Source organism: Plectropomus leopardus, chromosome 19 (assembly GCF_026936395.1).
Source record: "Plectropomus leopardus strain MGB_pleo_1.0 chromosome 19, ASM2693639v1, whole genome shotgun sequence".
Lineage (NCBI taxonomy): Eukaryota > Metazoa > Chordata > Actinopteri > Perciformes > Serranidae > Plectropomus > Plectropomus leopardus.
Window position 1 is genome coordinate 30,019,317 of NC_142194.1, and position 12,315 is coordinate 30,031,631.

The window sequence follows — 12,315 nt, forward strand, 5'->3', positions numbered from 1 at the left end:
GTCAAAGGTAAAATAAAACACATGCAGCCAGGAAAACACACACAGGGCCTTGCGTATGACACGGGAGAGGCTTCATCCATATATGCATACCTCATTTAAAGGTTCCTATTGTATGCACGCCCTGGGAGAATGTATGTAGATGGACTGGTGGTGGTGGTGGTGGTGGTGGTGGAAGTGGCGGTGGTGTTATTCCATCACACGCACACACACACACACATGCACACACCACAAGCATGAATGCCTATGGAACTGATATTTTGCTGAGGTTGGGGTCTTCCCCCTGTGCGGAGACATAAAGATCAGTGGCCATAACACACAGCCAAGCATACTGCAGTATATGGCTACAATCAAGCTTTTATGTGGACCTGGTACAATAAATGGGGGCAAGAGCTGAAATGGCCATTCTGCATACTGTGGGTCCACAAAAAGTAAGGCCATAAAGATGGAGATATTTGGGACTGTAAAAATCAGCCACAGGAAAAGATCTCAGAAAGAGAAAGTCCAGTGCACACAATCTTTTCCTTTCCCGAATGCTTTTTTAACTCCTCGCAGAAACCACCAAACAAGGGTGTTTTGATGGTATTTACTGATATCTCTATTTGCATGGTAGCATTAATTATCCAAGTAAGTACAAGAGATACATATTTCTTTGTTTGTTTAATCATTTATTTTTACTGAATTCATGTAATTTTCTTAAAACTCATAACTTGTAACTTCATCCTGTGATTCTGAAAGAAACCAAGCCAAGTTGCTCAGGTTTCAAAGGGTTAAGCCAAACAGTAATTTTAACTGTGTTAGACTCAAAAATGCCATTTCCAGTATAGTTTTATTCACACAGGCATCAACATAAAGCACTTAGACCACTGCAGATAAATTTGTGATGATAAATGAACCACACAGCTGCAAACTCATTCTGAGACCAGCGATTCACCTGCTTTGAACTGCATGCTTGGCGTGCATCATGGCTACCTTGTGTATCCTTTGTTGTTTGGGGCATTGGTTGTGTATGTCCTCAGAAATGAAAGCTACGCTTATGAAATCCAAACATGAATGGTGGGAGCATTATTCCATACAAGCCCACCACCACCTTATCATGACATACTTGATTAAAGGGCATTACATACAATTTGCAATAGCTGTTGTTGCTTTTTCCTTTGTGATCTCAGAATTAACAGTATGGTAAACATTGCAATCCTTCAGTATGGTAACCTCCTTAAGGATTGCAATGTTTATTGTCGACATCATGCTAATCCAGAAGATCCACGTGGTCTTGGGTCTCTGGTGTGCCTTTTAGTGGAATTCGCCAATAACCTGCATGATACATAGGCACATATGTCAACAATTACGTTCACAATGCAGCCGGTTGTCTACCTGAAAACACTTGGTTAAAAAGCAAGCATATCTCTACCCATGACATCTATTTTAAAGAGTTGTTCCTGAAGTGTGTTTTTAAAAGGCTGACACCTTGTCAAACCCACCATGCAATGAAAGAGCAGCATGTCAGCAGCACAGCAGCAGCTGCAGCAGTCCTCCATCAGTGTCTGAACTGGATCCACTGAATTGCCATGTTCCTGAAACACAATCATGTTATAAGCCTGTAAGTGGAAAATAATAGACAACAGGCTAAAAATACTTCACACTGCAGTTGTGTTAATTAAGTAAAAGCCATTTCACGGCTTGTGTACAGAATAAAAAACATTCCTGTCCCATTAGAAGAGTTCTAAGGTCTTGTGTGGAAAAACATATGTCTGTCACCTACTGTGAAATGTGATTGCTGTATTTCTAATGCTTACAACAAGATAATAGTGACAAAACATGAAATAGTTGCTGCTGTTGTAACTTTCCAGAGTTGTAAAATCCTGTCTGTGAGCATTACAAACCGTAGTGCAATGTTTTGGATCCTGATGAGCCTTGACATGTATTCATCTATTTCCTCTGTTTTGTTTTAAGGCAAGGCTGTTTTCTCAATCCTGTCTCTCTGACACCTTTCTGTGGGCTTTCTTCATTCTCAGCAGGCAACTTTAAAACTTAAAGAGACACCTTGCCAATTTTTGTCCAGCTTGGTCCCAGAGGAAAATTTAGTTGCTCAAAGCTTGCTCTTCTACTGCTCATGAGCCAAATTTGTGATTCTCATTTCAGGCTCATTGAGTTTCTACTCTGTCTGGATTGTTTCTTTTATGTTTCGCCTAAAATTCACTGGGAGAAATAGCTGAGAAAGTGTTATCGTTCTGAGGAACCGTGAGCGTGAGGTGGACCCAAGAGCAAGCACAGAGCGAGTTAGGTGAACAATGAACTGAATTTTAATGGAGTTGAGGCTGGGAAGGGAGGAATGGGTGTCGGGGGAAGGGAGCCAGTGATTTCCAAGGTGGTGGGGGCTGGTGAGGCAGGAGGCGATGGTGAGGCTGGTGAAGCGGAGGAATGGTGAGGATCCGAGAGGGTGGTGAGAGAGATGACTGATTCACCACGAGAGTAGTGGAAAAAATCTGGTGCCGATGTCGAGTGAAGCAGGAGCTTAAATGCCATGAGGGAGGTGATTACTGATCAGGAGCAGGTGAGGATAGTGTGCCCTGAGCTCCCGCACCTGGATGCAACACCCAGTCCCTGAAACACAGAAGAAAAAAAAACCACACAAACACTCCAAAACACACAAATCACCACAAAAAGAATGATTAACAGGAGTCATATTTTAGACCTAAAAGAGACAACTGGCTAAACTCACTTTGGTGCTTTTAATGGCTCCTGTAGAGAATGTAATGAGCAATACAGGAGCTACAATGGATCAGTACACACACACACACACACACACACACACACACATTTGTTTTACAAATCAAGGAAAACTTCCTAATGTTAGAACAAGTATGCCCTTTATTTATATGGCAACAATGTACAGTTATGCTTTATAAAGCGCATTCATTTTAAACAAAATAGCAATGATTTTGGTACAGCAATGATAGTGAGACGAGGATTGATCCAGCCCAGCCAATGTTCAGAAAATCTGTACTTAACAGGTAGTCCTTGTTTCCTGTAATAAACCACAAAAACTCAAAAATGTAATTTTTGTAATGTAATTTCTTGTCAAATGACAATTTGAAATGTAAAATGTGTTTTCACTTGTAGCAGGTAATAAAAAGAAAAAAAAATGACCAATGGAAAATTAGCTTGTTACTAAAGTGCAGTGCCGAAAAACAAGTCTCCATATCTCACTGACACACAAACTTACTATGCGTCCATTAGCAGCTTCACCAAATTAACGTTTAACAAACTGACTAATCATAACTGAGGTAGCTATAATAACATGGCAGCATTTGAAAGACAGCAAAAGTTACTCCAAGGTAGTAACCATTTAGAGAATCTCAACTATAAATATGTCTCTTCCCAGAAGACTGTTTTTAGAACAGTGTAACAGTGTGTACAACAGTGCACAACACTTAATAACTTACAGTCTTTGTGGTCCTCCTGCAGTATTTGTATGTAAGGGTTTTCTTGACCCTGGTCATCTCAACATGTGTCCATTACCCCTGTATGCCACTTTCAACTTCAGAGTCTTTGTGGCCCTAATGCGGCATTTGTTTATGAAAGCTTTCTTGACTTTGTTTTTCTCAATCAGAATCCATCCATCCAGTGAACAACATCGCATGACATAAGCTACAAGAAGAAAAAGACAGTACACTTATAAATTGCTTACAGTGACAGCAGTTAGCCCTAATGACTAAAGTGATCCTGGGGGAAAAGTCAGTGTACTGTCAACGCACGCACACACCCACACACACACACACACACACACACACACACACACATATATATATATATCCAGACATACAATAATGCATAAAATACATAAGCGTATACTGTTGGTTTGTTGTAAAGTGTACCTGCTGTGTTCACCAAACAGCCAACTGCCCTATTTGCTATTGTTTGTGTTTGAAAACATTTTAGGCTACATCTGAATTAAAAAAAAAATATATATGCTACACAAATATGTGTAGCATATATATATATATTACATTTTCTGTGGTCTGTGGTCCCTTCCTGCTTATGTATAAATAACTTTTATTTGTTAGTTCTGACCATTCCTCCACCTGTGTGCATGGGAAATAATCTGTAATAAAATGTAAAACAAAAGATGAAAAACCCCATGGGGTAATAAACATAATTAAAAAAACAAAAACAAGTTAGCGATGTACTTCCCATCCCACTGACTTTGGACCTATCCAGGACTTTCTTCCCATCTGGCACCTTTCCATGTTTCCCACATGCCACTGCATTTTGGCCCTCCTCTGCGTTAAAGAATTCATCAAAAAGAAGATGAAATAGGCGAAGCCAGTCCTTCTTTGCCTCTGCATGGATTGCAGCCAGGCAGGTAAGGGACAGGAAGAGGCTGCTCTCTGGATACAGCTCTTGCTTCCCAGATCTGCTTTTTGTGGCCCAAATGTCGCCATGATCATGGTCCACAAAGCTCTTTAAGACCTAAAGTTGTTCACCACCTGTGACAAGAAGGATGAATTACTTAACAAAAGCAGCAATATTCAAACAGTCAAGAAAAGGGATATATTTAAAAATCCAGAAATTTCATGATGAACATAACATTTTTCACAAATTTATCTAAGGCTTTTTAATATTTAGTTTAACCATCAAAATATTCCCATTTTTTAAGTAACTGTAACAAAATTTAGAGCTTTAAAGTTGATAATGATAATTACAATGTAATTTTCAAATTTAACACTATTGTCTAATGTGGCCCTACATTAGAGAGAAAACAAGTTCTAGCTTTTAATGAACAATAAAATCCTTAAATGGCATGAATTTGCGACACAGAGAGGAAATATATTCACTAATAATACACAGCACATCCTGAAATTTGCAGTTCTCCTTCAGTATTTTTGCCAAACTGGTACTGTGGCCAGGCAGTCAGAGTCTGGTACTGCAGCTAGGCAGGGGGAGATGACTCAGAAGGTGAAGAAGACTCAGTCGGTGGAGGCCGCTGCTGTGGCTGGGCAGTGAGAGATGACTCGGTAGATGGAGGTCAGTTCTGTGGCTGGGCAGGTGGAGGAGACTCTCTGGTTCGTGGTTGGTACTGTGGAGCGGCAGTCAGAGAGTGGTACTTTAGCTGGGTAGGTGGAGGCTGGATGGGACTGTGGCCCACAAGCTTTGGGTACTGTTGTGCAGATGTGGTCTGAACTGCTTGGGATGGAAGGTTATAAAATCTCTGAGCAGCTGCACCTCTTTTTTTCATGCCCTTCTTTGGTCCTTCTTGGCATTTACTGTCTTGTCAGCTGTTCCATTGTAGTTCACTGTAGCACAGTAGAACTTGTTGTCACACCATCTTACCAATTCTTCTTCTCCAGGCTTCAAACCTCTGAAGCAAGCAATGGGTTTATCATCTTTGTTCAATATATCACAGACCTTAAATTTTTCTGCTGCGTAACCATTTTCTAAAATAAAGAAAGAGGAAAATAATGAACATTTTATTTAAACAAATACAGGCAAAAATATCAAAACCTTACTTAATATGCAATATATATATATTTTTAAATCAATAAACTAAACGGAATAGGGTAGAAGAACAGAAGGTGTGAAGAGGAGTTTTATATTATGTGAGATTTATTTTTCAGATTGTTATGTTGTTAAATAGAAATAAAGCTTTTTTTTTTTTTACATTTTAACATATTTTGGCCAATTTTTGTTCTTATTTTGTTTTTGATAACTAGCCTTGCCTTGTCTTAAATTTTCTTTTTTTATTTTAGTTTTAATTCAGTTTTTAAATTATAAAGTTAACAATCAAGTGGCAGGTTTCAAGAAGTAACGATTCGTTAAGTCCATTATGAGTGCAATTTAAGACCTATTTGCTAACTCCTGTCCTTGCTTTAAATCAGAGCTGTGCAATTCTCTCACTTAATCTTACATACACAATTTCAGGTGATTTCAGATTTGTGAACAAAATGCCTGCAAATCAATGTTTTCAGAAAGTCCTGCTTATTAATCATATACATTAGAGAGATAGACTTTCTTACTTTCTGTAGTTTCTGTAGTTCTGTAGTGTCTATAGTTTATAACTGTTAGTTTTAAGTTTGAAAACATGGTCCTAGTAGCCTCATCACAGTAAAAGGGCTAACAAGAGGGTTAAGCTAATGACACATGGTACAATTTTGCTTCTCATTTATACCGAATTTGAGTAAATCCTGTTAAGGGCCCACTGCATGCAGAAATGGATAAATATACCATTTTAAAACAGGCAAAAAACACACAAAACTCACACATCTGTACTGAATGCAAAAAAAAAAAGAGGTTGTTTGCTTCCTCGTGGAATTCAGGTGGTTTTGGGGGGGATTCAGGGGATACTCTAAGCTAGCATTAGCTAACAACGTTAGCTAAAGTTAACAAGTTCATAGTTGTAGGTATTGGCTTACTGGCTAGCTAGCTTCACTATCTGCCAAATATTCGGATCATTCTCTCCAGGAAGTATCAGAACAAATGCAAATCCAATCCAAATTTTATGAAATTCTCCCAAATTATATTTAACAAAGATATACCTTACATTCTTTTGCCTCCCATAATGGTGTCCCTCTCCATTGCTCCTGGCTGCGTCTGTGCTCCCACGGTTAAATCGGCCCATATTGTAATTAAACAAATCACGATGCAACGTGTGTGACTGAAGGCACTTTTGTCCAAGGAGATGTTTATTATTATTTACAGGGTTCAAAGTTCATCTTCTTGCGCCAAATGTGTACAAATTCTGTAAGAGGTGAGTCATGGATCTATTATAAATCTAAATACAGCCATGGTGGTGGGGCCTCGTTCATTCTTATGAGAGCTGCTCAGTGGCGCATGAAGCAGAGAAAGCTAATTTGCTGGGTTTAGAAAAGTGTGAAATACCCGAATCTACTGGCCCATAGAGCATGCGTATAGTAGTGATTATTTAGGTGCGGCCGAGCACTGACTCTGACTCACTGGCTCGCTCAGACTCTGATGACGCAGTATTGGGAGCAATTTGGCATTCACTATCTTGCCCGAGGATACTTCGACATGTTGCCTAGTGGATCCGGGGATCGGACCGCTGACCTTCTGTTAAGAGGACGACCTGCTTTACCTCTGAGCCACAGCCAAGCTATTAATTACAACAGTAAATCCAGAGAGCTAACAAGTATCCAAGAACTAATTTACACATTGATTGCTATCCAATGGGACAAGTAAAAGAAGTGTTTTCCACATTAAATGTGCTACTTTTATTTTACAGTCTTTTTGCATTGCAGTATGTCCTGGCTGTAAATACCACATACAGTCCAATGTTCATAAAGGAAATATTCTGTTTTTCTTCTGTCATCCTTCCTTTTAACTAGATTTTAATTTCTGGCCGCACATATTGGTTTGCTTGGTTAGAGTGCAGAACTTGCCATGTAGACTTCCAGCTTAATGATATCTTTATTAATACTCCTCTTTTTTATGCCCTCACTATGGAAAGGCACAACCCAAGGTTCTAACCACACCCCATCCCATCAAATGTCACTTAAGTAGGGGACAAGCCCCTGATCCCTCATTGTGACCCTGCAGTTGAGCCTCATTTGCCATCTGGTAAACCACATGGATAAACCTAGATCAACAAGAGGAGTCATTTACACCATGGTGTGAGGAGTGCCGCCTGAAAACTGGTGGAATCCAGTCAGGTTGTTTTGTTGTGTATATACTTGACATCTTTGTGCAAATTATGGGTAATCAAGAAATGATTGTGGTTATGCAGAATGATCCACAAAGTATACAGACGCATCATGGTGTCTGTAAAATATTCAGAGGAGAGAAAAAAAAGAGTCAGATGGGAATGAGTAGCTAGCAGCATGTATACATTTGAAAATAAAAAGGCCCATTACTCTGTGTGAAGAAGCTCCCAATTAAACAAGATTAAATCTACAGTATTACTGCTGGTGAGGATGCTGGGTTTCCAACATTAACAGCTGAAATCCTCTCAGCTCGACTCTCCTCATTAAAAGGCCTTATGCTTCCCCATCACAAACCATTCGCCTATCAGGATATTTCATAGTGTTTCCTCCCTTTAAACCACAAACCAAAAAGTGATGCCCCTGCTATAGCATCATAACAATCCATCCCTGAACAAACAGCAAATGACCCTCTCTCTTCATCCCAGTGCAGGAGGGATTTTGCATATGACATGATGTACTTTTATGATGCAGCTTTACATCCTTCTTACATTTTCTTAAATCAATATAAGTTGTGAGTAAAGCATTGTGCTCTTTGTGATTATTTATGCATGGTTGTGTTGTTTGTGGCAGTAGTTAGTTTTTTCTGCATTGTCTTTTGTTTTTGAGGCTTTACAGTTAGTCATTTTTCATTTTTACATCCTTCCCATCAGCAATCTCCCTCTGCTTTTTCTCTGTTTTTTATTTGGCTTTCTATCTTCAATACATGATGCACACACTCCATGCTCAATCTCCTTGCTCTTCTGATTTCCACATTTTACTTAGTTGTTTTTGCCATTTCTTTTCCTGTCCTTATATAGTGCTATGTCTTGCTCTACTCGTATCCAGCATATTTCCTTATGTATATGCAGAGGTCTCTTTCTTTCTTTCTTTCTTTCTTTCTTTCTTTCTTTCTTTCTTTCTTTCTTTCCTGTCTCTTTTCTTCCCCAGTGCCTCTATCTTTTTGTTAGTGTCGGTGATAGTTTCGTAGCAGCATTTGCTGTTATTCATCAGTGACTGTGTGTTTAACAGGTCTTTCTACCTTGTGCGCTGGCATTTGGGGACTCTCATTAACATTTGCTACATGTGATTTAGTAAAGGTGGTGCTGAGATACGTCTAGGCACTGCAACCATTCATCTTACCCCACCACGAGAATTTGCAAGTCTGTGGTTCGTAAACACCTGCTGGGTGAACTGTGGCAAACACTTAGTTGGAATGCTAGTGAGGAAGAAGGTGTGTGTTGTTTAACTTGAGGGGGTGTGGAGCATGTGTGATTCTAGGTTTCAGATAGGAAAGGGTGGGTGTCAAAGGGGAAGAGGTGTGAGCACATGACCACTGATCCACCATGACATCTCTTATCTGCCACCTAACTTTTACATGTGCATTTAGACCACTGTCCCCATTAAAAGAACCCTTTACTAAATTATTTTAAATGCGATGCTGTGCCTCACACATTTCCAAAATGTTTTGCACTTAATCAGGTAATCAAGCTTAAGTTGTGCTCACTCACCTTTCAGCCATATTTAGAAATGTTAATATGATATGTATGAAATTTACAAATGAAACATATCCATACTTTGCAGATACATACAATGCCAACATTTTCTTTAAGAGACTGGGCTGGAATCTAATGTCATTGAATAGTAATTCAAACTGACATTTGGTTAAATCTTAAATATAAAAATGCGTTTTATTATGTTTCTTCTAGAGTTCAAATCAAATGTGTTTGATATCTGGTGATCCATGGCTGACTGACACAGATATTACTGAATTGTCTCTGAGGAGAGTTCGTTGCCTTCAGTGCAGGTAACTCCAGTCACAGTCCACACTTTGCTCAGTGTCACTGTGAGTTTTGGATCTACTTCTCATCAATCTCTGTTGTTTGAAATCCCTGAAAAATGGATAATCTCATGCCATTAAAGCATACTGACTCAGTACCAAGGATTTTTTTTTTGGGTGCTGCATCAGCTCTGCTTCAGTGCAATTACTGTTTATTTTTACAGCACTATGCTGTAAACCACTGCTGATCCATCAACTATCCCTGTTAGCCCCACCTGTCCTCATTCTCTCCCCTCAACATCTGATAAACGTACTGAGGTTTTACTTGGCTAGGTTTAGAAAAAAAAGATCATAATTTTTTTTTAATGAGTATGTTTGTTACATAACATTACATATTTGATGTGTCTACATCTGCCAAGTGATGACCATACCAAAATTACATAACATTACAATAACATTGACTTTTGTTTCACATGGGACATAAACTGTGATCTCCTAGATGAAAGTCCAGTCTTGTTTGTCCCATTCACCACACATTACATGATGGCGGCACACATAGACACATTTCAGTGCTCTCCTTTTCGGTGCCTTAATTGGCTGTTTGTGTGTGTGTTGTTACTCATCCTGACAACATCCTGCTGGGCAAACAACATCTACAGCCGGCACAGTCTCCTAGAAATAGGGATACATAGCGAGTGAGATGTTACAGCTGAGTTTCTCGGCTCCCACAGCATCGCCCCGTGGATTACCATCCCCACGGGAAGGTGACGTAGGCAACGCAGGGAGAGGAGGCAAAACCGAGGCTGCAGAGCTGGCGTGCTGGTGAGGCTATGGAGGCAGCCACACCAACCGCCACTTCCCAGTGTCTTTCTCGCTAATCAAAGAGAGAGAGACCTTCTCGCTAACCAGAGACAGAGACCTGAGATCCCTCGCTAACAAGATGGATGAACTGAAACTACAGGTTGCAACAAACATCATGGTGAAGGACAGCTTCATTCTGCTCTTCACAGAGGCCTGGCTTCATTCATCCATTTCCTACACAACTATCAAGCTAGCAGGTAGCACGGTGGCGTCGTGGTTAGCACTGTTGCCTCACAGCAAGACGGTCCCTGGTTTGAAACCCGGATGGAACGGGGTTCGGTCGGTGTGCGGAGTTTGCATTTTCTCCCCGTGTCTGCGTGGGTTCTCTCTGGGTTCTCCAGCTTCCTCCCACAGTCCAAAGACATGCAGCTCAGGTTGATTGGTGACTCTTAATTGCCCTTAGGTGTGACTGTGAGTGTGTATGGTTGTCTGTCTATATGTGTCGCCCCTGCGATAGTCTGGCGACCTGTCCAGGGTGTTCCACCCGATGACTGCTGGGAATGGCTCCAGCCCCCTCGCGGCCCTTACGAGGACAAGCGAGACAAGCAGTTACAGAAAATGACTGACTGACTGACTATCAAGCTAGCAGGCCGTACAGTTCACCATCATGACAGGACTAGTGACTCCGGTAAGAGCAGAGGAAAAGGGCTATGCTTGTAAGTCAAGAACAGCTGGTGTACCAACACTAAGACTGTAAGCAGCCACTGCTCCCCGGACCTGGAGTATGTTACTGTTAAATGGGGCCCATATATCTTCCTCGGGAGTTCACTGTTGTCATGATAACTGCTGTAACTGCTATATTCCACCAGATGCTAATGCTAGCTCGGTCTTTGGACATTTACATGACACCATTAGCTGTCGGGGACAGCTCGGGTTAAGAGGGGACTTTAACCATGCTGACTTAGAGGCTGTGCTCCCGAAATTCCACCAGCATGTTAGGTGTTCTACCAGGGGAGCAAATACACTGGACAAGGTCGACTCTAACATCATGTCTGATTGCTCCCAGAGGGTGAGGGTAGACCCCCACATCTCCTCAGACCTCAGCCTCAGCACCAGCTCCCCTCCGGGCTGTGAGTGCTCAGGACTTACGAACTCACACAAAAACTGCTTGTGTCCTGCATAGAGAGTATTATGACCTACAGCATCTGTGTGTGGTTCTCCAGCTGCACAGCTGCAGACAGGAAAGTGCTCCAGAGGGTTGTCACCACGGCCCTGAAAATTACCGGCTGCACTCTCCCCTCCCTGGAAGATTTGTACAGTTCCCACTGTCTCAGGAAAGCGCAGAGTATTCTCAGGGACCCATCTCCCCCTGGACAGGCCCCTCTTTGAACTGTTGCCCTCAGGCAGACGCTTCAGGACACTGAAAGCACGGACAAACGGATCCAAGAACACTTTTTATATTAGAGCCATAACTGCACCAAACAATGCGAAATTTAAACGCTGATATGGATCGTGCAATACCTGCAGAATGAGAATGTGTGTGTGTGTGTGTGTGTGTGTGTGTGTGTAATGTGTCTCTATTTATTTATTTCATAGTCTTTTTTTGAAGTTTTTTGACATCCTCTTGCACTTTAAGGATTGCATTTCAATTTCATTGTACTTATGCGCACTTTCTCACTACTTAAGTTACTCTCAGTGTTAAATTTTGCTAGGGATGAGTTTACATTCTCTTAAAGACATTAAAGGGTGCCTTTGATGTTCAAAACACATGCCAAAGGGTGTGAAAAAACATTGGTATTTACCCACCTGGGAATGAGAACAGTACAAGACATCACAAGCCTGTGGCAACCAATAAATGAATGTCAACAAACATACATGGTGGGATGGATATCTAGGATTAGCCAACAAAGTTACGGGTAAGATTAGGGGAAGGAGGCACATGATGAGATGTATGAAAAAAAAACATCACGTTCAGATGTGAGGCAAACACTGCACTCCCACGTGAAAGTCTGTTTGTTGGTGGGATCCATGTAGCACCCCTCT

General features: G+C 41.0%; 1 protein-coding gene and 1 pseudogene across 6 annotated transcripts in view; one reads left to right on the forward strand and one right to left on the reverse strand.

Annotated features, from left to right (window-relative positions):
• rbfox3a (RNA binding fox-1 homolog 3a) overlaps positions 1-12,315 on the forward strand; it is a 939,385-nt gene that overhangs the window by 425,875 nt on the left and 501,195 nt on the right. The gene's annotated exons all lie outside the window — the stretch shown is intronic.
• On the reverse strand, positions 2,542-12,302 carry LOC148186386 (uncharacterized; annotated as a pseudogene).